Source organism: Convolutriloba macropyga, chromosome 7 (assembly GCF_964194025.1).
Source record: "Convolutriloba macropyga chromosome 7, txConMacr16.3, whole genome shotgun sequence".
In the NCBI taxonomy this organism is placed as follows: Eukaryota; Metazoa; Xenacoelomorpha; order Acoela; family Convolutidae; genus Convolutriloba; species Convolutriloba macropyga.
Genome location: NC_134474.1, coordinates 24,927,708 through 24,952,714, shown reverse-complemented (window position 1 = coordinate 24,952,714; position 25,007 = coordinate 24,927,708). Strand labels below are relative to the sequence as shown.

At 34.5% G+C, this 25,007-nt stretch overlaps 1 protein-coding gene across 1 annotated transcript in view; it reads right to left on the bottom strand.

Annotated features, from left to right (window-relative positions):
- LOC142342718 (DNA-directed RNA polymerase III subunit RPC1-like) overlaps positions 1-25,007 on the bottom strand; it is a 144,240-nt gene that overhangs the window by 39,576 nt on the left and 79,657 nt on the right. The window lies entirely within an intron of this gene.

The window sequence follows — 25,007 nt, the reverse complement described above, 5'->3', positions numbered from 1 at the left end:
CCATTAACTGCTTTTTGATCTCTATATCAGAAATCGTCTTAAAACACAATCAACGAGTACTGTTTAAGACGATTAACAAGCGTTGTTCTTGTCTAACACCGAGTACTGTTTTAGTAGACGATTTACAGTTTTTCCTGATCTTTATATCAGAAATAATTGCAAACAAAAAATCAATAGGAAGCTATTTAGACGATTACGACATTTTTAAGTGTCCCACTTGCTTTATATGCTGATGCCAATTACCATCAAAACGACCAGCCCTGATTCTTGGAATACAAAACAGCCGTTTATCGGAGATTAACTCAGAATTTGTTAACAAAATATACTGCTGTACTATATCTCAGCTACCAAATTCAGAACAAACAACATAATTCGGCCATCTGTTAAAACATAGGAAGACCTAATTGTCAGCTGAAATCAAGTGAATGTAGCCGCTTTATAGGGAAATTCAGAAAATAAAAGAAAACAAGATCAAAAGGGAAAACTCCTTAGTTAGACGTCTCTTTAACCAGTCATTGTTAATCGGAAAGATCCGTTCAAATCATGAACAAATCAAATAGTCACTTGCGACACGTTTTGAACTTTCAACCCAAATAACAAAATAATTGATACTTTGACTCCCTTTCTTCGGATAAACTATTCACCACTAATATCCTGTATCAACGCTAGAATCTCTCTCAACATGGGAAATGATGAGCATGAGAGATTATTCACACATGAGATTAAATCATCAGATTATTCGCATACAATGGATATGAGCTTGCACGTGTCTTCAGTCCATTGAGGGGAAATAAAGGATGAGATTGTAAATTTATTGTTCAGTCTTCAACTTCAATCCCAAATGAGAGATAGAGAGTGAATTATTGGAGGGGGGGCGAGTGGGGAGGGGGTAGAGAGGGGCAGGAGTAATGAGAATAAAGACTACTAGTGAGTCAATCAACGTCAGTGTCACGTCACGCTTATGTCAATCAACTCTAGATCCCGCCCCTTCTTTACCTCACTCTCAACCAACACATATACGCTCAGACTTAAGATTGAAAAGATTTGTCCCGCGCTCCCTCCCACTGATTAAGTTCTGTGCCCACACTATACAAGACAAAGCGGGTTGCAAAATACCAACCATTGCTCCAATTCATCTCATAAGACGTAATAGAGTGAGCTCAAATCACATTGCAAGACACTGTACAAGTTACACCCTGTTTCTCTAAGGAGTCAACAAGGCAGAAATTGAAACAACTTCAGTTTTCAAAACGCCTCGTAACATCTCATATTTTACTACATATTTGGATTATCAGGTAGATCTGAGGATAATAACGTTTAATACTGAAGATATATGGGGGGGGGACTAGACGCTTAAGGAAACTAGCCACTTTCAAAAACCAGCAGCGGCTCTTGAGAAATGCGCAACTATGTGATCCAAACGAAAAAAGTCTTTACAGTATAAATTTACTCTTTACCAGCAATTTTTGAAAGCTCGTAAAATTACTTAGATTCCCCTCAACTTAATGTCCTCTGATTTAATCGGTTCAGACCGTTTCTTATGAAGGGTCATATTGTTCAGACGAAGTACAGTCATACGAAAAAAATCATAGTTCAAACTAAAGGAATAGCTTGAGACATCCAAATTAACATGAACGGAGATTTTTGAAATCTTCACAACTGTTCAAATATGGCTGGGAACGTCTGACAAGCTTTTTAGACTTAAAATACCGCACAAGAAAGCCCGAAAAACATGTCGAAACGAACAGTGTGGCATTGGGTTTTCAACAACAAATAAAAGCAAACAACTGTAAATGCATTATTAAGTTCGAAAAATAAGATATCAGACATGGCAAAACGAAAAGTTTATGCCGCTGCTATCTGTAACGCCTCACAATACGAGCCCGCTTATCCACATTTTTAACCTAATTCTATACCAAATGAGGAGCAGAAGGAAAAATTTCAAAAATATACACTGTTCGAAATTAATTGGTAAAGGAGCAAACAAAAGCTTTAAACGAAAAACCACTGAATGAATTAAATAATGTCGCACTAGAGAGTCGATGATACCAGCCGTTATTAAGATTATGAGACAACACAAACAACAAAACACAACCACAAAAACAAAAATCGCAGTCAAGCTGAATATTTAAAAAAAACACTATAAAAGTAAAAATAGCATCAGATAAACAACCATCAGCTTTCAACTGAAACTACTAGAAAGATTCTCATGTAACTCCACCGGAGCCAATGTGACCGGTCATTATTGAGACCAAAACTTAATTAATTTAACAGAGGAAAACCGACAAGATTTGTCATTGATGAGACTGTCATTGACGACACGATAAACACAAAAATCAATTACCAAAAACGAACGTTAATTACTACCAAAAATCAAATCTTTTTTACAAACATTTCATAACAAAATCAAAATGACATCATACAAAACCAGACAGATGAATAATATCAGATAAAAATGTCAAATAGCATCAGGAAAAAAAATTGTACGTTTACAGAAAACATACGGGAACGATCCTTAATGAGACTGTAAGAAACCGATAGAAAAGAACATGAGAACCATCGGACTATAAAAGCCACAAAACCATTAATTAAAAAACAACAATTATAAAGATTAAATTTTTTCTCTCTAGTAAGAAAACGCAACCTATGGATTCTGAGATTATGCGACAATTTGACAGAAAAAATTTTCAAAAATTGGAAAAGTTCAAAAATTCACTGATCTTTTAACCAAATAATTTAAATAAGTCAGAGCACCCAAAATATTTTTCAAACAAAAGCAAGATAGATTAAATGGTAAGTTCAACGGAAGCCAGTTGTACAACTCATTAGTGGTGGCTAAGTTTTAGCAATACATATAAACAACTATTAAAGGCAGAACTCAAAATTCCGCAAACAATTTCACGAAAACACATTGTTCAAGCTACTAAAACCATACGACATCAACTGACTAAGTCTACAGTGTTCAATTGTGTCGTATTTGAACATCAATGGAACTACCGTTAGAGGGACTTGGCAACAACAATAACAACAAAATCACAAGCATTGATCATAGAAATTTTTCTAAGACCGAAGTGTCAAAGCCGTAAAACCATTACATGCAACAAATTGAACAATGGAATCAACTTTTGTTTCACCAAACAGTGGATGAGACAGGTTATTGATGAGATTCAGCTCCAAATTGTCAAAAAAGAACCTCATCTACATGTTAAAATTTGACAAACTTACTTTTTTTTCTGAAAAATGTCCTTTGAAATAAAGAAATCAATAGAAAATATAAAAAAAGCAATTCAAAATAGAGAAATATGTGCCTATTTTGCACTTAAAACGCATTATTAGGCTCTCAAAATGACATCATACAAAACCAGACAGATGAATATATCAGAAAAAAATGTCAAATAGCATCAGGAAAAAAATTGTACGTTTACAGAAAACATACGGGAACGATCCTGAATGAGACTGTAAGAAATCGATAGAAAAGAACATGAGAACCATCGAACTATAAAAGCCACAAAACCATTAATTAAAATACTTCAATTATAAAGATTAAATTTTTTCTCTCTAGTAAGAAAACGCAACCTATGGATACTGAGATTATGCAACAATTTCACAGAAAAAATTTTAAATTGGAAAAGTTCAAAAATTCACTGATTTTTTAACCAAATAATTTAAATAAGTCAGAGCACCCAAAATTTTTTACGAAAAAACAAGATAGATTAACTGGTAAGTTCAAAGGATGCCAGTTGTACAACTCATTAGTGGTGGCTAAGTTTTAGCACTACATATAAACAACTATTAAAGGCAGAACTCAAAATTCCGCACACAATTTCACGAAAACACATTGTTCAAGCTACTAAAACCATAAGACATCAACTGACTAAGTCTACAGTGTTCAATTGTGTCGTATTTGAACATCAATGGAACTACCGTTAGAGGGACTTGGCAACAACAATAACAAAATCACAAGCATTGATCATAGAAATTTTTCTAAAACCGAAGTGTCAAAGCCGTAAAATCATTACATGCAACAAATTGAACAATGGAAGCAATTTTTGTTTCACCAATCAGTGGATGGGGCAGGTTAATGATGAGATTCAGCTCCAAATTGTCAAAAAAGAACCTCACCTACATGTTAAAATTTGACAAACTTACTTTTTTTTCTGAAAAATGTCCTTTGAAATAAAGAAATCAATAAAAAATAAAAAAAAGCAATGCAAAATAGAGAAATATGTGCCTATTTTGCACTTAAAACGCATTATTAGGCTCTCAAAATGACATCATACAAAAACAGACAGATGAATAATATCAGACAACAATGTCAAATAGCATCAGGAAAAAAATTGTACGTTTACAGAAAACATACGGGAACGATACTTAATGAGACTGTAAGAAATCGATAGAAAAGAACATGAAAACCATCGGACTATAAAAGCCATAAAACCATTAATTAAAAAACTTCAATTATAAAGATTAAATTTTTTCTCTCTAGTAAGAAAACGCAACCTATGAATACTGAGATTATGCAACAATTTCACAGAAAAAATTTTAAATTGGAAAAGTTCAAAAATTCACTGATTTTTTAACCAAATAATTTAAATAAGTCAGAGCACCCAAAATTTTTTACAAAAAAACAAGATATATTAACGGGTAAGTTCAAAGGATGCCAGTTGTACAACTCATTAGTGGTGGCTAAGTTTTAGCACTACATATAAACAACTATTAAAGGCAGAACTCAAAATTCCGCAAACAATTTCACGAAAACACATTGTTCAAGCTACTAAAACCATAAGACATCAACTGACTAAGTCTACAGTGTTCAATTGTGTCGTATTTGAACATCAATGGAACTACCGTTAGAGGGACTTGGCAACAACAATAACAAAATCACAAGCATTGATCATAGAAATTTTTCTAAAACCGAAGTGTCAAAGCCGTAAAACCATTACATGCAACAAATTGAACAATGGAAGCAATTTTTGTTTCACCAAACAGTGGATGGGGCAGGTTATTGATGAGATTCAGCTCCAAATTGTCAAAAAAGAACCTCGCCTACATGTTAAAATTTGACAAACTTACTTTTTTTTCTGAAAAATGTCCTTTGAAATAAAGAAATCAATAAAAAATAAAAAAACGCAATGCAAAATAGAGAAATATGTGCCTATTTTGCACTTAAAACGCATTATTAGGCTCTCAAAATGACATCATACAAAAACAGACAGATGAATAATATCAGACAACAATGTCAAATAGCATCAGGAAAAAAATTGTACGTTTACAGAAAACATACGGGAACGATCCTCAATGAGACTGTAAGAAATCGATAGAAAAGAACATGAGAACCATCGGACTATAAAAGCCACAGAACCATTAATTAAAATACTTCAATTATAAAGATTGAATTTTTTCTCTCTAGTAAGAAAACGCAATCTATGGATACTGAGATTATGCAACAATTTCACAGAAAAAATTTTAAAAAATTGGAAAAGTTCAAAAATTCACTGATTTTTTTACCAAATAATTTAAATAAGTCAGAGCACCCAAAATTTTTCAATGACAAAAACAAGATAGATTAACTGGTAAGTTCAAAGGAAGCCAGCTGTACAACTCATTAGTGGTGGCTAAGTTTTAGCACTACATATAAACGACTATTAAAGGCAGAACTCAAAATTCCGCAAACAATTTCACGAAAACACATTGTTCAAGCTACTAAAACCATAAGACATCAACTGACTAAGTCTGCAGTGTTCAATTGTGTCGTATTTGAACATCAATGGAACTACCGTTAGAGGGACTTGGCAACAACAATAACAAAATCACAAGCATTGATCATAGACATTTTTCTAAAACCGAAGAGTCAAAGCCGTAAAACCATTACATGCAACAAATTGAACAATGAAATAAATTTTTGTTACACCAAACAGTGGATGGGACAGGTCATTGATAAGATTCAGCTGCAAATTGTCAAAAAAGAACCTCACCTACATATTAAAATTTGACAGACTTACTTTTTTTTCTGAAAAATGTCCTTTGAAATAAAGAAATCAATAAAAATTAAAAAAATGCAATGCAAAATAGAGAAACATGTGCCTATTTTGCACTTAAAACGCATTATTAGGCTCTCACAAACTTTGTGGTATCAACTTCAGAGAAATTTATATTAATAGAGCATTTAAAAGTTATAAAAAACCAAATTACAAGGAAAAGAAATTGAGGCAAATGGACGGAAAACGTCCAAAGACGGTTATCTCTATGCACCATTCTCTTAAATCACTTTTCAAACTCGAAAAGTCATTCATTGAACGCAGCACACGATCAAAAACTTCTCTCCCTCAGAAAAAACGTCAAACGACAATTTTAAGTTAGGTCAAAAAGCCGTTTGAATATATAGTACTTCGGGTAAAAAAAACTTCAAGAAAACCAATACTCCTCTTCAAGTCGTGAAAGGACAGCGCTTCAAAACGAACATGACAATCGCACAAAAGGGTGTCATGAGAAAGATTTCATATTAATTTAAGCCACCAACATTGGACTATATCAGGACACAACAAAAACAAGGAGGCTCGGTAATGTGCGTTTGCACACAACGTTCCGACCCCGCTCATCCATATGAGAACAGACAGAAATCCCCACAGTATTTTTCACAATATTTGTGTATGAGCGAAAATATCGCTTCGAACGCAAATACTTCAGTGGAGCAAAAAAATAACGCATTAAATTGAGGAGATCTGCCATTATTAAGAAAGCGAGGCAAGACGAGCAGCAAAATCAAACGCAACAACAAACAACAAATATTAATTACAAACATTCCAAAACTTTACGTTCATTTTTTAAAAAACCCTAATAATTCGGCGTCAGATAAAACTGAAACTGAGAAAAATAACTGGTTTTATACTAGAAAAGATATGGGACCAGTCCATGATAAGGCTCGTTTAAAATTAGATAAAAAAGAAAACAGCAAAGTAAAAATTTCGCATATAATTTTAAAAACTACATTCAAAGTAAGGAAAACCATTAGATATCATCTGAAATTATCCAAACGTTTTATTATCACCGATGGCGGGCATTAGGACCTGTCTTTCTCTAATTTTTCTAGCGGTTACAAAAAGAACAACAAATAGAGACAAACAAAAATTCAAATAAAACATGAGAAAAACACTGTCGAAGCAATTTTCTGCCCCTCAAAATATGTTCGATTGCGCCTTCTTCGAATGCCACTAATGTGTTGTGACCTCTCATTAATGAGACGAGGTAATACGTTTGACAAAAAAAGCGAAAAAGGGGTGAAATTCAGAAATACTTTGGTGTTTTCCAATAAAAATTATTTTCAAAGTCAGAAAAGCCATTAGCTACAATATGAAAAAAACAAATAGGTTCATTTATTCGTTCGAAGGAAGCCCTTGAGATCTGTAATTATTCAGAATATGTCTTACGTTTACAAAACAACGTTAAATATAGACAAAAACAAAATATTAATTTACTTTTTTTGTGAAAAACTCTTGTCGAAGCCGGTACTGTCATAATGAATTCTTCAAATTTTGTACAATCTCCCTTCTCTCGACACAAATAATGTCAAAGGTGCTCTTCAACGAGACCAGGTAAAGAACGCAAAAAAGAACAAAAAAGCGAAGTGAGAGGGGTTTTTTAAACAATTGTTTTCAAACTCATGAAAGCAATCAGCTATCTAATGAAATCATAATATAGGCTCCTCTAATCTTCCATAAAAACCCAGCGAGACCTCTCAATCTCCAGGACGACTAAAAGACCAAGTAAAAATAACACTTCAAGACAAAACTAAAAAACTCAATAAAATTCTTCGAAAGTGGTGTCAAAGCCATTAAAACCATAATCTGTACTTTTAAAGGTTTTGATTTGTTTCCTTATTTTGAAAGCCAGTAATGTGCTATGCGAACTGTCAATAATGTCACAACGAGAAAAATAGAGAAAAAGGCGTGAAAAATGGGCAAATGCCTAAAAGTCAAAAAAAAATTGTGAAATCTGGTAGTATCAAGGCCAAAAACTCATAACTTAATGCATAAAACTGCAACAGTGATTAAATTTCAAATCAGTAGAAAGAAGAAGCATCATTTCCTTGCTGAAAAAAAGCTACAAGTAGCCCAAACAAAGCGAAAAATAGTGACAAAGTTCAACAAGCCCTTGTTTAATTAAAATAAATAATTTTAAAAGTCAAAACGACCACAAGCTTTTGATTAAAAAACTAGATATATTAATTTGGAACTGCTTAGAAAGCCACTTGGACCTATCATTATTGAGCTTTGATTTGAATTGTTCTGTTCTGTAACTAACATGAAAAAGATACATTTGTACAAAAAAGACCGACTGATTACAATCCGAATTATTTTTGGATTGTAACAGTCCAAGATTGAACCATAACTAGCTTTGCTATTGCTGTTCGTCCAATAAGAACACTTAATTGTTTCGGATGTTATAGATATAGATAATTTTTTGAAACATAAATCAAAAATAAAGGCTGCGTTTTTGATAATCATCGAGATAAGTTAGCAAAAAAAACGGCCAAACGTTAATTCAAGAGCACTCTCGATGGAAGTGGAAGTAGGACTCGCCCCTTGGAGTTTACAAAGATTGTGTTAGTGGTTTTTGATGTGCACTTCCGGTAAACTTAATCAAAGTGACCTTCCAGCAAATTTAATCAAAAGCTTATTTCGTGCAATTTTTGATGAAGAGGCTGAAATGTTTACCCAAAAATTTTAGCCAAAAAGATTAATCAAAATAGTCAACAATACTTTTTTGTCTATGAAAATCAAATCAACAACCCTATTGTTAACGATTCTAACATACTTTTAAACGAAATTGACTGAATTTCAGATAAAACTTCCGGAAATGTGAAAAACAACGCAAATCAATATTCACAAAAAATTAAACCTCAATAAATCGCTCTGGAAAACGAAATTCAAAAAAATCTTTTTTATTCCATATTCTACAATGGATTCTACGCTCTTTAATGATACCATTCACAACTCTCTACGATGAATATATCGATCGGCCAAATTGTTTGAACAAAAAAAAACCAGTTGAGTATATAGTTCCTCCCCCCCCCCCCCCCTCAAGAGGGGTCGGAACAATTAGCCAAAAGAAAAAATACTGCAACGTTGAGATTCAAAATGTCAAAAAATAGTGCTGGAATGATACGCGAGAAACTACTTCAAGATAATAACAATTAAGTGTTCCTCGTTAGGAAAATTATGTGTGACTAGACAACCTGGCTAAAATAATTTCTTTCTTTACATTTGAGCACGGTTTTATCTGAAAACTATAGAATTTTGAGGACATTTTTAATAAATTTTATACCATTTGAACACGCTTTTGATAATTTCAGATCAAAGGAAACACGTTTATCGGGAAATCGGTGCAAATGTGAACTGTAATATCGGACATCAATCAATTAGTTTGACACTTTTAATCAGGAAAAACTTATCGATCATTCGATTCTTCGCGTACATCTTAACTGCCTAGAACATTAAATTCAGCAAACTAGAAGGACTATTCTATTTCTAATTATCAAGCCTGGCGTAATAATTGAGTGCATGAGAGATGTGATGTAATATGATGTGAACGAAGGTAGCATATAATCAATATGATGGTAATCCTCCCATTGACAGATTCTATTATGAGTTGCTGTCATCTACACATCAGTTTAATCTCACTCCCAGTTTCCGCCTCCACCCCCTCTCATTCTCTCTCTTTCCCACCCCATCACTTACTCTACCAACCAAGTCCCAACCCACCCACCTACCATTTCATTTTCATTATTTTATTTTGCTTAATTCTCCACCACAATATGTCTCTGCGACACAAACAAAAACACGAACTATTATAAATATACATCAACAATAAACAAACAAACACTCCCCATTTAGATTCGTAAATAGTGATATCCCCTCGTCTCAATCAATCCATGAGCATTTTTGAGACAAGGGGCCAGGTTTTCCCAGCGAAGAGCGAGAAAGGAAATAGTGAGGGGAGGTCGTTCTTGAATAAAAAGGCCTCAAATTGTAACAAGAGGGAAGAGGAAGGTACTTTTCCTCCCTCCCTCTCTCTCTCCTTCCTAGCCTTCCATCATTTCCAGTGCGTCAACTGGCAGGCAACTGGCCGGGGGAGGTCGTTACAACAAACAAATGTCCAGTTGAAATTAAACTGACACCCGTTAGTCCCCGCCTCTTAGGAATATAGCACCTCCTCTTCCCCATCCCCCACAAACAACACAAATAAATAAAGAGTAAACAAATAAACAATTCATCTCTCTTGTTGACAAATTGTTTCCCAAAGCGTGTACATTATCAATGGCCGCTTAGTGTGTTTGTGTTGCTGTGACAGGAAGCTTATTATTCAGACAGGTACTATCAGCTGCTCACAACACTCATAAATTAAACAATATGGATCTCGAATGACAACAACACAACAAAACAAGAGGCTCAACAACAGCCAAGTGAATGCTTTTGTTACACAATCATTCATAAGTGGCCAGTATGACTATTACTAAGTTCTCAGAACTCACAGCTCAGCCCAGAGCCATCATTAGTTTTGACCTTACAGTCAATGCTCGCTTTTGAAGATGTCAACCAGGTCAAAAATTGAGATGTAGAGAGAGGATCAGTATAACAAAGCAGCGTCAAAGTCTGCTATCAAATAAAACTTACAAGAAAAGACATTTGCAAACCTGTTTTTGTAACTATCCTACGGTGTAAATCAGTAGCAAATTAAAACTGTTGAAACTTTTAACAAAATTTGTTCCAACTCCTGTAATGAACATACTAATGCCAGCCAGCAGTACTGACTCTTCTTTCCGGTTTCTTCTGATTTCCCTTGATCGTATTCACTACATTACGTAATTCAAGAGTCGAAACCAAAAGCCGTGAATTATGTAAAACGAAAAACGCGATAGGAATGTATAACAAATTAAAAACATAGCACGACAAGTCTTGACCTACAATTCAAAAAATTTTCATTGAATAAACAAAAAACTAGACCTAGAATGGACTACGACTGGATTGGGAACATAATTTAGAAAAATTCTATCAAAAAATCGAAAAACAGTAAACATCGAAGCGAAAATGCTTTTACGCTCAACTTACTGTTTTGGCGTGACCAAAATCATCGCTTCAATATGACTTCAAAATTCATGAAAATGTGTAAACAGATCTTTAAAAAAACAGCGCCTCCTAACCATTCAAATTCTTTGATATGTAAAAAAAATAGCAGGGCAGGCCCCGACCTACAATTCAGAGAACCTTCAGTGACTAAAGGAAAAACTAAAACAACAAATCACTAGTAATGGGCTTAAAAACCATTTGGACACAAATACGATAACAAAATTGGAACAAACGGAGCGAAAATGAAAGTCAAATTGCGGCATGCGAACAAAAAACTACCAACAAGACAGCGAATTTTAGTTTAGACAACGTTATTTCACTTAAGTTTAAAATTAGAGTGAAAAGATTAACGCCGAAAGTTTACTTAATAACTATTCGAATTTGACTTCAGAAATCATCAAGATGTGTGAACAGGTCTTTAAAGCATGTATAGCCAGCAAACCTCCGGACACCAATTGAGCAGAAAACTGACAATCTTGGCAGACCTAATGAACCTCTTGCAAACTTCCACTAAATATTTTGACACAACAGGAAAAACAGGAAAAATAACATGAGAAAAGTAACTGACAAAATTGATAAAAGTTGCTACAGATAAAAGTTACTACACCAAAAAATCAGGTCTTGACACAACACCTTAAGATACAGACAATTGGCAACAAACAATTCAAGAAAAGTTATCAGTTCAATAAAGTAAAATTGCGGAAAGGAGATGAAAAAGAATAAAAAAAACAGTATTCGCTATAAAAAAAACTTCTATAAAATCCTAAATTTCATTCTCCCAACCCTTAATCTGAGACATATTTCGATTCAATATTTTCCAAAATCAGTCAACTATCCAACAATTGACAGAAAAATATTGAACAGCAATTTAAAAAAGCAAAGAACTTTAAAAAAGCAAAAAACCTACTACACTGCGTAATCCCGTGCGTGAAAGAATTTGAAATCTATTCAGTTGAAACAGTGAGTGCGGTAAGTCACTAATCAAAGGTGAAAGTTATCAATTATGAAAAACGAAACATACCCGGCATATTGCCAAAAAATAGCCGCCGTTGATTCCAATAAGCATAATTGGGATTGAAAGAATAGAAGATATTGAAAGAAAAAAAGATTTTTGTACAAAAACATTTTTTAAGTCCGATTCATTTTGATGGCATTTCGTAGTTGATTATACTTCTGTTTCTTACAGAGGCTGCAGGGGCTACTATCAATACCAATAAGCATTAGAGATGGTAACTAAGACTTATAGGAACGACGTTCAAATTGCGGGCATCTAAAATTGGGTTTATCCCGTTTCTATTTCTGACTTCAATTTTTTATACTGACTCTGTTCATTTTGAATTGCTTTGCTGAGCAACTGATGTCCAAAATCACTTTTAGCAGAATGAGAGAAGAGAGAAACTAGTCTAGAGAAGTCAAAAAAATTTCAAGCAAAATGTTGAAAAAGCGGCAAAATGAGGTAAAGCGAAACATTTTTTTGTTCGACAAAGTTAAAAAAAATAGGAGCGCTATAATAGCCGGCTGAGAAGATGAGGACGGCTATTAATAACAAAATCAAAAGGAACAGCGAGTGCCTAAATAATAGCTGTTCAGAGGCTGAGAGTGGCTATTAAACATCTTTTAACAGGAAAAATGGAGTTAAAATTAAAAAAGCTGCTTTGAAAAAACAATTTAAAATTGCAAAGAACAAAAATCCTCAAAAGAACAAAAAAATTACAGATTTTACTACAGTTACAAGAGCCCGGTCTGGCTTTCAAGTATCTTTCCAGCCATTAAACGGCTGAAAACAATCATGTTTACCTTGTGCCAGGTCGATCACAAAATAAATAATCGGTGAAGAAAAATTAATTACATCAACTAAAAAATGCAAAAAGCAAAAACTCTGAAAAAATGTTAAAATTTTGCGGTAAAAAGTGCGATGTCTAGCTTTCAAGTGTCGATTCAAGCAAAACTCAAGCGAAAAGTACAAAATTTAAGAAAACGATGAAAAAATTTAAAAAAAAAACAGATAATATTTGGAATAATTTGATCAAATTCACACCATTTTCTATGAAAAAGAACTCATAATAAATATCAATCAAATTGAGTTGACACGAAAACGAATTGCAAACACGAAGGCCCACAAATACTATGAGAAAATGGAATAAGAGTAAAAGCGTTCAAAAATTTTATCGGTAAAACGGTAAAACGGTAAATACTTAAAAGTTGAATATTGATGGTCAAAATGATTCCAAGCGCACTTTCAACAAATAGGATGAAATAGGAAAACATAAACCGCAAATTGTGGGGAAAATGGCCGCAATTGACGCACATCGAGGTTGAAATCGAAAAAGAAAAAAGATCAAAATTGACCGAATTTTTTTCCCTAAGTTTCAAAAAGTGTTCTAATTCGGTGTGCAGTTTCAGTTAGATTCTAAAACTATGGTTATTTCAGCTTTTAAACAGAAAGCTATTACGCTTTATAATAATGCCCGCTAGCAATAACTCTAATGAACTTTGATAACCTAATGCATTATGACTTAGTGACCGCGTTTTATTGGTTTATCCAGTTTCCCTCGATGTTGCTCTTTTGACATTAGCTACATTGCGTATTCACTACAATGCGTAACTCAACCCGTGGAAGAAATCAAAATCTATTCAGTTAAAACAGTAAGTGCGGTGAGCCACGAGTGAAAAGTGAAAGTCGTGAATTATGAAAAACGCAAAACATGATCAAAGCGTAAAGCGAGTGCCTAAATAATAGTCGTTGAGAGGCTGATGATTGCTATTAAACATCTTTTAACACAAAAAACAGAGTTGAAACTCAAAAAACAGCAAAATTTATATGCATATCATCAATTACCATGCCAATGAGAGCTACAGTACTCCCATCGTGGTAATAGGTCGCCTTTTGTCATAATAGTCGTAATAATAAACCTTCAAGCCTCGCAAATCAACCCAGAATATGTTCAATTCAGCCGAATGATCACACATATTTGTGCGGTATTAGCTTTCAAATGAAAATAACACCAGTAACATAAATTTGCGATAATGACAGGTTCAAGTAAGTGATTAGGCGATACCTTAGGATCCAATTTTTTTAAAGCCAGGAATCACCGTTGATCAATGCGAACTACACAAAATTTAACTTTAGAACCTGCTCAGTTCGCTGCCCGAAATTTGGAGAATTTCAAACATAGCGGAGCGCTTCCGCTCAAAATTTTAAAAAAACCAGTCAGATTCCCTCATTCAGACTAGATTTCCTGACAGTGGAAGACAGTCACAATTAGTTCAATGATAAACCATCGGCTTAGAAGGACCTTTCCAGTTTGAACGTGTAATAAAATCTCATTTAGTCTAACAATACATATCCCTGTCTTTCCACATACGCATAAGAGTATGTCTCAATAAACCTATTGGAGTCAGAATTGAATGGCTGTCAATTAGTCAGTCAATCATCCAATTATGCTACCTCAGAGTTGCAGTCAGGCGACAGGCTTCAATTTCCCACCACCCCAATACCTCACTCAGCCTCCCCTCCCACGTAGGAATAACATATTGTAGATTCAGCATCTTATACAAGCAGTTACGTCACAGGGAGCATCACAAATGCTCCGCCCACTCATGAAATGCCAGTCAAAATTGGAATAGAAGCCAATTACCACTGCTAACTAAGTGATATTACTCTGTGAAATATAGTCCTAATCAATTGATTCGAGCTTTTCAATGTAAGTGAATATAGCCCTAAGAAAATAGTCGCACCACCAAAACCATGCAATTGAAGTTGAAAACAAAAGTCATCAGACAACATAATCAAAATTCAAAATCACCAGAACTCAAGAATAAAGAAATATAAAAAATAGAATTGAAATAGATTAAAAACGTAATTTTAAATTTTAACAGTAATGGTATTAAAAAAAACTTGGCAGCCCCGATTTTTAAAAAAGTTCACCAAGTTAGGCAAAAAATGAAAGTATTCGGCCCGACAACATTTTGAAGCGATAAAGAGCGTTAGAAGAACGAAGCTATCTTCATGTGAAGGAGGAGGTGCAAACATTCACTAAGGGTTTAAAATGAAGTCATTAGATATTAATATAGATCAGATGAAAACAATAGGATACCTTGTAGGCTAACAAAATTAACTTCTGATCAATTTAACTCTGAATGACAATGGAAAGTTTCAAAAATATAGCACAAAAACTTTTTTACCGAGAAACTTGGGAGCTACGAACCTAACTCCAGCAGATGGGAAGCCATAGGCTTACGCTATTTTACTCAGATAATTCTGGTCCACCTGCGTATGGTTCCCTCTCCGCTGGGTGGGGTGGGATCATATCGTTAAATACTCTTCGGAAAAATTCTCAAAGTATATCATTGAAAAGATATTTATTAGTAGAATACGTTAACAAGAGATTTTCAAATTTGCCTAAATTTTGTGGTCTAAAGAGGTCTGGGTCGTGGTCTTACAATTTTAGTAGAAAAACGTCTCTAATTTCAGTTAATCTGTAGTATAGAGGGCAATTTTGTGATATTACACATTCAATTTGGATAAAATTTCAAGTTTTCTATTTTACACCAATTTAATAGATAATGTACTAATTATATCGTTGAAAGAAAGATCATCTTTTATTAAAGATCATATTATTAAAAAGATGATCTTTATGGAAAGCAATGGTCCACTTAGTTGGAGCTAGATGTTTGTGGTATCTGATTCAACATCTGAAGTATAGAAAATATAAACAGAGAATCCAGAAAACATCAACGGCTATTCGCGGAAAGTCCGTGAACTCCAAAAGAAGAAAACTGTCCAAGGCCTACTCCAACAAACTGGTAATTAATACAAGAAACGTCTGGACATCTGGCACGACGTAAAAAACAATAGCATGTCAGAGCTCAAAAGCAACTGGTGCCCAATCAACGAGTGCTACAACCCCTGAAAACACCGCAACTCATCGACAAAATCAAAAGCATCAACGAGTTCTGTCAAATCGAAGCCATTGCATACACCAGAAGACCAGACACTCCCGATCTGTCTCGCGAGATACGGAAAACAGTTATTCTCATTCTTGAAGTTGAAAATAACCTCATACCAAAGCAGCTACAAAACGCGAAACTGCTGTACGAATTATCACGTTCATCACGAATTATCTCGAAGTTCATCCCGAGTCAAGCACAGAAGAGAAACAGTATTAACCTGCTACGATTCGTCAAAAAGGTACGTTTACAGAAGAAGGCAAACAAAAGGCAGGACAGGATCAAGAAACGTCAACTCGCCAAATCGGAAGATCCGAAGGCTTCAGAACCATAACTGTAAAATTTCCTAAGCTTTACCTATTAGTGAATCCGGAGGTTTACCTCGGAATCGCAATAGTATTAGTTTTTGGAAATATTTCTTCTATCATACCACCTATCTAAAGAATCCGGAGGAATCGCAGAGAAGTGAACACAAGTGAGAGACAAATTGTCCCCCAGTTCGTTCTGCTGTCTTGTCTCCACTTACAAAATGCTACCAACCGAAACTACCTGCTCAGTCTGTGACTGCAAATTCCGCAACATGGAAGCTGTTTTCAATTGCATTGGGTGCGGAAACTCGATGCATATGAAACTCGACTGTGTGGGAATCTCCGAAAAAGTCATCTTCGGTTTAATGAAAAATAGTCAAAAACTTCTGACATTCTGCAACACCTGTGTCAGAAATAATCAAAAAAGACAAGATCCCCAATAAAATTGTGAGCAGCCAAGATCCAGTGGGAGCCGACACCTTCGCTGGAAAAGTGAAACAAAGGTATGGAGTCAATCGAAGGAAAACACGAAGAGAAGATCAGCTCAGTTCTCAACGTTGTCGATGAGATCAAGGGAAAAACTGATTGCCATTGGATCAGAAATGAAAAAATGCTACGAAGGCTCCAAGAAAGATACATGGAAACTTACTACAGTATGTCTTCATCATTTAATCATATTTCCAGTAAACGTCAATTTGCTCAAGTGAAAGGAATATTCTAGAAAAAACGGTCATGGCAAATTGTACATAGATAATTTTTTAAAAACATAACTGACTAACGTCGGGCGAATTGCTCTCAAACAACCGGAGAGCGTTTGGCTTCGTCAGTAGCTAGCCACGGGGGGTGCACCGGGGGCTGATGGGGGGCCACACTGGGTTGGGGGGCAACAGCGCGGTGGGGGGTGGAGGCAATAGTGGGGGTGGGGGTCAACAGGGGGGGGGGGGTGTCTCAACCTCTAAGAACCGCCCTTCACACCATAAGTATAAGTATAAGTCTCCATAACAGCTTGAGCTGAAACAGAGCTGAAAGGCTCTAAGAGCACTTAATCCCCGGTGGGCGGTACCTGTTTACTGTTTATCCCGTTTTTGAGGACGAAAAGTCAGACGAAAAATTGGCCAAACGAAAAACCGCATAAAAAGGACCGACAGGACTAATATAATTGCTACAAACTTCGTTTGAGAGCAATTAATAAAGCGCCAATAGTCCTGAAAAGTATTTTTTTGGATTTGTCTGGGACGGATTTTTTTTACACAAACGTTAAAGTTTAACAAAAGTCCAGGAGATATCTAACAGGAAACGTATAAATTGTTTCTTTTTCTTAAATTTCTCATTGACTTTCTATAACAGGAAAAAACTTTAATTAATATTTGTCTTGTTAGCCATTGAAAGCGAGATTTCAAACAATAATCACAAAATCATGTTTTTTTTAAAAAAAGGTTTTCGCCATAATATAATCATTTTTATATAACAAATTTTTTATTCGCCATATAACATTTATAATTAAAATTTTTTATTTTTTTTATTTTTAAAAAGTTTTATCAGGTATAGCGCGTGGATTATCTTGCCATCTTTTGAAGAGTCGTTTAACTTGCGTGGTGTCCAAGGTGGTGAATTTAATTAACGTTCAGTAATAATTGTTTGTATCTTCTGCCATCTGAATAAAATCAAATTACTAATTGGTTAGCCAGCCACATATTGACGGAAAGAGCAAAGCCGCTAAATTTGTCTCATTTGTCAAACATTTGGGAGCACAAAACAGTAGAAAACCATTTTTTGGTCACAGTTCGTTAACATATCATGCATATTGTTGCCCGAATTAATCAACATCTAATATATTATTGCTAGACAATTAGATTGAATGATCTAATAGTTGAGGGTTTACTGACTTAAAAAAACAACGGATTTACTGAAACTGATTTTGCATATATTGACAAATATGCTCACAAGACCCCTGTTGTTGTCACACACGCGAGTTGAGTACAGGTTTAATTTTATTCTCACTTCATAAGGACAATGATCATTTCTGTCATTTCTTTTAACAGGCCTTTGTATCAGATCTATGCCATATTCAATAGATACAATATATCTGTATATCTATAATCTGCCTTCAGTTTTCACAGCGACACTGCTGCATTCATGATCAAAACCTAACCTAAGCACAAAGATAGATAGAAAGAGAATTGTATGCGCACACGCTATTTATATTCCTCACTCAAATTTGCCTGCTGCCTTCATACGCAGTTGCTTGACACAGCAGTTGTGTGCCAATTAGGTCTAAGCCCTGCCCCCAAAGAGGGGGTAAAAGTGTCACGCACAATAAACACGCTGTGATGAGCGCAAAAGCACGGGACAGATTGACTTGCGATTGACAAGACTGCTTATGCTCCTTCCACGCCTCACGTAGCCGAAATCTCAACAACAACAATGCACTCTATTACGTCACATATGATAAACAACATTCACGAAGTTTTGATTGAATAACCGTTCATAGACAAATATGTAAAAAATATCTGATGTCAAAACTGATTTCAAAAACATTCAAATAAAAAATGCAAAACCAAGTTGACTTTCGCCGCCATCAAAGTATCAACAAAATTCAGCCAAAATTCTGAGATTTCGACAAACAATTTTTAGCAGCTTAATAAAAAGGGAAGCGTCCCAAAGTTTTCTCGGCGCGGTGGGATTTCGGTGTTGGGGGTGGTTGGAAAAGAGACGTTGCGTGGTCAGTATGGAGACAAAATAGCCCCGGTTGGAATTGGAAGTGACAAGACAGGCCCAGGAAATACATACCACTGGTGTAGCGAAGGGGCGGGATTAAGCACACACACAGAGTGGGGCAAAATTACGCAGTGATTAGTCCAACTAAAATAGACAGCCATGCCTCCATTTTGTATCTCATTAGAGCAAAATGTCAACGTTCAATCTCAAACAAACCGTGTTTAACTAACGCGTCCAAGTTAGCTCGCTCAACAAACACCTTGGGGCTACTGCAATCGGAGCTGAGAGCGAGAAAGAAACAGCTCTTGTTAAACACAATTGGGTCCCTGATTAGAAATAGAAAACTAGCAACAATTCTGTCTTTAGTTAAACCATACCCAGCACACCAAGTCATTTGTAACCTATCACATAGATTTTAAGAAAAAAAAACTGATTTTTATTAGGAAAATGAAACCTTCGGAAAAGAAAACTTTGCAGGAAAATCTTAATTGACATCAAAATCTGTTGAATCTGAAAATAAGATGTCCCAGCCGTCCAAGAAAAATGTATTTTTTAGGATCTATGTGATTTAATCCTTAGGACACAATTTAACCGACAGATAAGTGATCTAAACCAACTTGCAACATTAAAAGATTCCAATGGTCGAAAGGCTAATATTTGCATGAAGGCACACGCTTCTGTGCTTTCAGACAGGTAGTTGTGGCTTTCTGACAGTATCTTGTAGAATGAGTAAACTTTTTTCTGTATTCTTTGAAGAACAGTCAAAACGCAGAAATCAATTCAGGCACGTGTCAGTTAAGATTAGCAAAATACGCAAATCAAAAAGTTGGAGATGTCGGTTCATGCGTGTTAACAAGTTTCTAATTACTTAAATTTGATTTAAAAAAACCGGCTGGTATTGGATAAAAAGAAAACTTGTTCACAAAATGATAGTAATACTCCTATCCAACCAATTTTAGCAAAACGAATTACATTGGTTCCAGATTACAACCATAAGCGACAGATGCGCATCTCTAAGAACATATTTCCATTAAAATATACAAAAATCGTGGCGAAGACGTCAATAGTGCTAACTTGGACCGAAAAAAGGAAAACTAGTTTTTTTCAAAAAATGTTACCTTCAAAAAAATTAAGTCACTTTATCTAAAAACAGCTACTAAAGCCAGAAAAATACGTTTTATTCTGTCAATTTCTTGTGCATTTACCTCGAGGATCAATAATGAACATAGGAAAAAAAGTGAAAACCCATAGCAAAATTAGTAATTTCTTACAACGATAAGCAAGGGAATTCTACAAGTCCATATGCCATTATAAAGACACAAAACCTCCTACTTATTGTAGTCTCAAAAGATTTGCCAAATGAGACGGAATCGTTGCAAAACAAACTTTCTTCTATGATTCTACACATTTAAAACTTTTAAGATCTTTAGAATAAATAAAGTTGATTGAGCATCTGCTTAACTTTTACAAAAAAATCAGAAACAAGATGCAATAGAATATACATTTAATGTAAAATATCAAAATTCGGATAACTAGACTTTCTGAACTTCCGCAACAAATTATACTTTGATAATGCTATATATTGTAGACTTCGTGTTAATCAAACAGTTCAGTGCATCAAAAAAGCCGCTCAACTGTAGATGAAAAATCTGTAGGATACAGATAAAGAGTCATTAGTAAACCTGTAAACGAGCGGAGTTTAACGAATTCAAATTCACTGACTTCCTTTAACATTACAAAATGTACCACAGCAGGAATAATTTCGAGAGCGCGAAAAATTGGGCAAGTTCCAGTTGCAAAAATCTTGAAACAATTCATCAAAAAACTGAACCAAATGAAGCATGATTTATCTTAGCTGTCTTCAGTCTTTTAACATTAAAATAGATAACTCAAAACTTAAGATCTGATCCGTAGTTGAATTCAGATTTCAGAAATTTGCAAAAATAAGGTTGCTTCATTTTTTAATGAAGAGCTCAAATTTAAACGGCGGAAATCTAACAGTAATTGAAACTGTTAATGAACATCAATGGAAGTCTTCGTTCACAAGTAAGCAGACCGAATGTGGCCGAAGCAGCCAAAAAAGCTTTAAAAGCTATTCAAATAAATAAGACAAAGAAACATTTGGGCAAACCAAAGATACAGCATTAAATTTTAAAAAATCCAAAACATAGAACGATCACTCATTGAAAAATGGAACCCAAATTCTCTGCTCGTTATATAAAAAGCAACAGCAATATTTATTCCAAGTTTTTATTTAACCAGTTCAAAGTAAACAATCTTTCGGAACAAGCAATTAATTTGTATGCATGTTGTTTGGTTCGTCGGCAAATCAAGCCTAATCATTAGGTCATTAGGCAGCCCAGCAATTTCAAATAACGTTCCAGACCAAATTAACATTTTAGATATTAGTTTTGACTATTTTGACGTTTACAAATTTCAATTTAGCAGTGACATTACAATCAGCGATTCTCAATTTTGTGACGAAAAACTCTAATTTCACCAAAAATTTAGCTCATTTGCTGAATGTCAAAACATAGCCGGCATATTGCCGGAAAAAGCCGCCCTTGACTCCATTGAGCGACGTTGGGATTGAAACAGTGAGAGGAAAATGGAGAAAAAAAATGACAAATGCCTAATTGAAGATTGCCTGAGCGTAAAAAGTTTTCTAAATTCGTCCCCAGTTTGACTAGAGTCAACAAAAAATGACTAATTCAGCCTCTAGTTCACCCGACAATAAATTTGATACAAATACCAATTAGCAGTATGCTCAAGAAACTTTTATAACTTAATGCACTAAGTCTCTAAACATCAAGTCATAATGCCGGGGCTTTAATGGTTTATCCCATTTCGTTTTGATATCGCTTTTGAACTCTACTGTATTTGCGTTAATCTGCTGCATGAATTTTAAAATTTAATGTAAATATATAGTGAAAAATTGGATGATATAAGTCAGAAGTCAAACGTGAAAGTGATGACTAATGTAAAACGAAAAAAAAAAACGGTCAAACAAATAAAAAACGTAATAGGACAAGTCCTGGGCACCAATTCAAAGAATTTTCCTTGACTAAACAAAATACTAGACCTAATCACAAGCAAGAATTGATTTGAAAACACATTTAGAATAAACTGTAAAAAAAAGAAGTTAGAAATTAAATTGCCGCACGTGAACAGAAAATCACAATCGAGATAACAAATTTTTGTTCAACTTTTTCCCACTCCACTTTAAAATTCGAGTGCAAAAATTTCACGCTGCAAAACCACTCACTTTTTGCTCCAATTCCTGTTTTAGAGTTACCAAAATCACTACTCTCATTCAAATTCGATGATCATGAAAAATTTGAACAATTGGTTGAACAATTTTTTCGAAAAAAATGGCCCGAAGAACTCCAGAAACAACTCGAAAAGTCGTCTTCGCCGATATGCGCCTTTTGAAGAAATCATGAAAACAAAAGAAAAAATCTAAGGTCAAATGGTAGAAAATTAGCCAAAACGAAAAGCTGAATAATAGAACATCTTCGTTTACTTTTTGATACTTAATGAACTAAGTCTCTAAACATCAAGTCATAATGCCGGGGCTTTAATGGTTTATCCCATTTCGTTTTGATTTCGCTTTTGAACTCTACTGTATTTGCGTTAATCTGCTGCATGAATTTTAAAATTTAATGTAAATATATAGTGAAAAATTGGATGATATAAGTCAGAAGTCAAACGTGAAAGTGATGACTAATGTAAAACGAAAAAAAAACGGTCAAACAAATAAAAAACGTAATAGGACAAGTCCTGGGCACCAATTCAAAGAATTTTCCTTGACTAAACAAAATACTAGACCTAATCACAAGCAAGAATTGATTTGAAAACACATTTAGAATAAACTGGAAAAAAAAAAGAAGTTAGAAATTAAATTGCCGCACGTGAACAGAAAATCCACTTTAAAATTCGAGTGCAAAAATTTCACGCTGCAAAACCACTCATTTTTTGCTCCAATTCCTGTTTTAGAGTTACCAAAATCACTACTCTCATTCAAATTCGATGATCATGAAAAATTTGAACAATTGGTTGAACCATTTTTTCGAAAAAAATGGCCCGAAGAACTCCAGAAACAACTCGAAAAGTCGTCTTCGCCGATATACGCCTTTTGAAGAAATCATGAAAACAATAGAAAAAATCTAAGGTCAAATGGTAGACAATTAGCCAAAACGAAAAGCTGAATAATAGAACATCTTCGTTTACTTTTTGATATAACTACGAACGAAAAAAATGTGCACTTATGCGTTTCAAACTATCGAATTGCGGGAACAGATATCACAAATTTTTGAGGGAACCGATAGTACAAAACTTAAAGGCAACCGATAACAGTCTCACAGACCAACAATTTTTAGAGAACTAAAAAAACTTCAAAAAATTTTTCCCCCAATTTCTTGCCTATTTTCCCAACAGAAATGCTTCATCCATAAACTTAGCCTGAGAAGTAAGTAATTACTACCAGCGAAACTCAACACAAAATAATCCTAACTCAATTAACTATAAAAATTAAACAAAAGCTACAGTTTATTTAAACATTAGGAAACTCCAATTATTTTATTTTCATACATTACCAGAACAATAGAAAGAAAACACTTTGTTCCATGCACTTGAGACAGATAAATTGCACACAAAAAATAGGCAAGCCATTAGAGATTGATAAATTTCTCTAATATTGAAGAAAAGGAGAAAACACTTCTGAACATTTACAAAAGTAGATAAATTATTTTTTGTCAAATTTATCAACAAAAAACTGTTTTTTATCAACCAAAATACAAAAAATAGGTAGCTGAATATACTTGCGAGCAATATATTTCAAATAAAATCGCAAAAAAAAACAAAAAACAGAAAAATGGGCAAAAAACACTCGAAACAAAAATTAGACTAAAAACTCGAAAATTCAATTTAGCATAAAATTAATAAACATAACGAATTAAATTCAAAACCCTCAAAAGCTAAAAATTATCAATATAGCCAACTTAGACAACTTAACCGAAACAAAAACTAGTTAAACCAAAAAAACTGCTGGAAAAAGCCGCACGTGAACAACAAGTAAAATTTTGCTCATACCTAAATTTCTCGTTCTCACGAAAACAGCGGGGTGAACAAAAACTTTTGTTTTTACTCCGCTCTCCAAATGTGCTGAACACTCAACCTACTCCAATTTTTTTCACGCATTTCATTTCCTGCTTCGATATTCACTCAAATAAAACTGATTAAAAAGACACTTAATACTCATCTTCGAGTCGTAAAAAACACACAATTCAATTCAAAGAAGGAAAGCGTCTAAATAATAGCCTTGAAAGGCTGACAGCGGCTATTAATGAATCAGAAGACATTATATAGACTAATCGACCAATAAAGATCTAAAAGTCGAGATCGTTGATTGAAGAGTTGTTTACGAGCACCGAAAAAAAATGATAAGCACACAAAAATGCCAAAATATCTCAACTTCTCTCAAAAATGTTTATCGATAACAAGGTTTGTTGCAACAGACGTTCCAAATAGGACGGTGGAAAAAATTGACAAACTCCGACATAGTTTCTCTGAAAAAGTGTTGAGACAATACGAACTGGATGAACTTAAGCATCAATTACATAAAACTTAAATAGCTCTCTAGATTACACAAAAATAGAAAAATTGCAAACCAACTGTAAATGAATTGCTCTTAAACAACACACAAGGTGCTAAATTTGGCAGCATCTATCTTAAACTTAGCGAGGTTATAATGATAGGTTGAGAGTGTGGTGTAAAAAGGGGGTTTAAATCTGCTCTAGAACAATTTCTCTACGCCATGAATTACTGGCTCCTTGGAGCTTCAGAGCTTCGGTAAACGGTACACTAAGGGTCTATCAAAGCTCGGGAGAGCTATAAATTGACTTGA